Source organism: Schistocerca nitens, chromosome 7 (genome assembly GCF_023898315.1).
Source record: "Schistocerca nitens isolate TAMUIC-IGC-003100 chromosome 7, iqSchNite1.1, whole genome shotgun sequence".
Lineage (NCBI taxonomy): Eukaryota > Metazoa > Arthropoda > Insecta > Orthoptera > Acrididae > Schistocerca > Schistocerca nitens.
Window position 1 is genome coordinate 145,200,007 of NC_064620.1, and position 3,940 is coordinate 145,203,946.

The following is a 3,940-nucleotide window of genomic DNA, read 5'->3' on the forward strand; positions in this document are numbered from 1 at the left end:
GCAAGAATTAAGTACTCTGATAATGAAGAGTGTAAGATAGGGATGCAGTCTTTCGCCCCTATTGTTTAATATATACATCGAAGAAGATAAGAAGAAAATTGAAGGAACGTGATTAGAATTCAAGATGCAGGGATATCAATGGTAAGAAAATGGTTCAAATGGCTCTGAGCACTATGGGACTTAACTTCTGAGGTCATCAGTCCCCTAGAACTTAGAACTACTTAAACCTAATTAACCTAAGGTCATCACACACATCCATGCCCGAGGCAGGATTCGAACCTGCGACCGTAGCGGTCACGCGGTTCCACACTGAAGCGCCTCGAACCGCTCGGCCACCTCGGCCGGCTATCAATGGTAAGATTTGCTGTTGGCATTGCTAATGTAGAGAAAGTAAACAAGGGTTGCAGAGTATGTTGAATGGAATGAACAGTCTAATGAGTACAGAATATAGATTAGGTTGAAATTGAAGAAAGACGAAAGTAATGAGAAGTAGCAGAAATGAGAACAGCGAAAAATATAACATCAAAGTTAAGTAATTCTGCTACCTTGGAAGGAAAATAAGCCGTAACGGATGGAGTACGGAGGAGATAAAGAGTGGGTTAGCTTTGGCAACAAGCTCATTCCTGATCAGGAGAATTCTAATAATAGCAAACACAGGTCTTAATTTTAGGGAGAAATTTCTGAGAAAGTGTGTTAGAGGCACAGGATTGTATGGTAGTGAGAGATGGACTGTGGCAAAACCAGGAAAGAAGACAATGGTAGCAGTTGAAAATTGCGTGGACTGATAAGATATAGAAAGAAGAGGTTCCTGCAAAATCAGCAAGGAAAACAATATATGGAAAACACTGACAAGAAGAAGTCGGCAAGGAAAACAATACATGGAAAACACTGACAAGAAGAGGGTGTAGGATGATAGGACAAGTGTTCAGACATCAGGGAACAACTGCTACGGTACTAGCAGGAGCTGTAGTGGGTAGAGGCTGTAGAAGAAGACAGAGATTGGAATACATCCAGCAAATAATTGAGGACGTATGTCGCAAATGCTGTTCTGACTGAAACGCCGGCTAAATCACTCAGGGCTAACAGGTAATTAGGATTTTGGAAAGGGCCAAGGGAGTTGCGGTCGGATTCATTGCACAATTGTAATTTATTATCTTTTAGTTCACAAGTACACTATTGAAAGAATTAAATTTGCTTCGCGGCTGAAGGCCTCCTAACAGATGCTTTAGAATAAGTTCAGTTTTGAAAAGACATAACACACAGTTAAATTTACGAATAAGATAAATCACATACATATATGAGGTCAGCATGCGGAGCGGCTGAAGGCCGCCGGATTAAATCTTCAAAATTCCAAATACACTATGATGATTACTGAAGGCAGAAGGCCGCAATGTTTTAAGATGCTAACAGGGCTGATGGCCCACAAGGTGCACGAAAAGAGATAAACAAACCCAATAAGATGGCTGAAGGCTGCAAAGTTAAATTCTGCAAATTAAGGAAATATATATTGCAACAATCGGTAAAACAGTACATTAAGTTAAAAAATGTCATTTTTGCAACACCAACGGCGGAAGGCCCACAATAACTTGTAAAATCTTTCAGAGGAAATTACAATAACCTTTCAAGAGCAGAAGGCGAGAATGTTTGGACTTGAGGGAAACTCTGAGAACATATTTCCAGGGCCGAAGGCCCACAACTGACCTTGCCAAATTAAAAATATAAAATCCAGTTAAATTACAATCACATTAACACTGCCAGTTGGAGTACACGAGAATTCAAGGCCCAGAAGTATCACTACTCCCAAACAAACGCGTATGGGAACTGAGCTGCCAAAAATACACACCATGTTGGGCAGCAACAACCGGTGAGGAAAAGACACTGCCTTAAACCTACGTTAGCGGCCAGGGCAGGTAACCAGAACACTAACGGCCACAAGGCAGAAAATTCCACTGGTGCACTAGAATTGTAGTCAATCAAAATAGTTAATTGCACCACATGGCAGCTAAATTTCAGCAATAGACGGATTCGGTGTTGCTCACAGAAAAACCATCCCAACAGGAAACCACCGAAACGAAGCACCACAACATGAATGGACGTGGCTTGGATAGTTAAAACCACTACTCAACTTTGACGTCCTGGATCGGTGAACCACGAAGCTCTTAGCGATCAGACACCTCCACACATGCTCCGACACTGCGCAGGGACCGACAGTGGACCCAGCCGACTGCACCGCCCGGAGATAACTTCCCTGGTCCGCAGCAACCGACTGACTCCTCTCAGAATGCCGACAACATCTAAACTGGTCGTCAGTGGAAATAACGCGAACTACACACACAACCTGACAAACACTTGCACGAAGACCTGAACGATACCCAACAGTAACTAAGCACTCACGAAGACAAATCGGGAGTCGCACAGACACTCAGCCGACTCATGAACGATCGGCGAGCCAAAACACAAAACGCGTCGTCCAGTAGTGCGATCCAGCAAGACCGCGGCCCGGGTCAAGTGATGTGTGGCGGCAATGGTCGGGTGAGCCATGTCGACGCAGACCTCACTGCTGCTCCAGCCCGACTGCACTAGTGCCGTATTGCAACTCCCCGACTAACATGTCAGGACTGAGCTCCAGATGCGTTCCCACTGCCTGGCAGACCTGAACTCGCAACCCGAACTGCCTACGACAGACAACGACCGGGAAGTCATAGCAGTGGAGCAAAGATACTACGAGAGGGGACATATCGATACGCGCTGCTAGCGCCGTTCACGGTCAGGCAAAGCAGCAATACAGTGACAGTCGTAATTTAAATTAACGAAGTGAGGTGGAAGTACGTTAAAACAAGGTGTAAAATAGATGATGGTAGGAACACGAACGACGCACGGCAGGAGAGGAATTAGTGACAGCCTGCATCGAACCACTCGGAAGAGAAAGAGGAAAAAAAAAGGGAAGTCTGTCAATTGTTAAATGGTCTGTCTCAGAATGTTCTCTTTGGAGGCACCTTTCGGTGGCCAGTCTCCACCAGAGGCAGGATGTGCGGCAGTGCGGGATAAGCGAGGGCGCCGCATTGCGGCTGCTGCCACTTGCCGGCCGCGTGCTGCGTGTTGCGTGCTGCGTGCGGCCCGCGTGCCGGCACTGCGTGTTCCTTTCCGATTCGCGTGCGGCCGGCCCGGCGCGAGATAGTGCAGGCCGCTTTGTCCGGCCTTCGGGCGCGGCGCTCCACCCCTTTGGTTCCTCCATTTATTATCAGCCTTTCCTCCTCCGGCGCCCTGCACGTCATACCAGAGTGCGGTGGCTTTTCTTGCCGTGGGCGTCGGCTCTGCCCGGAGCGGAGCCGCGCGGCTCTTACGGGACAGGAAAGACGGCGACGGCGCCTTCCCTCCCACCACAGCTGACGCCCGCTGACCCCGTTTGTCAGCTGTCATCGCCACCGCTGCTGCTGCCTTTCCGCTGACGTCACGGCCGCTGCCTCTCCCATGAGGAATATTCCCTGCTTCCACGTCCCTGTTGCGTGTGAGAAGCAACTGAACGAGAAATATCCGACATGTACGGAACATAAAGCATAAATGAACAGTGACGAAACATGGACCTTGCCCTTCTTACGGAATGCCTACCGAGTCTTCTCATGAGAGTAGCTTTTGTTTCACCAGCTCAGTTAATAACCATGCTGGACAGTAAAATTGCAACACGAAAGCTGCTAGGCTACAGGCAAATTGGTAAAACGTGTATAAGATGCTTGACTATGAAAATGATAAGTATTTCAGCCCAGCCACACAACTTACGTATAAATAACTCCATCTACATCTTCTCCCTGTTTCTATTTACCTTTCTTCTACTCATACATGCAGTCGCCACCGTAACTGTCGTCTGTGTAACCATATGGTCATACTCATCGTCGCAGGATTTTAGAACATATATTGTGTTAGAACATTATGAATTATCTCG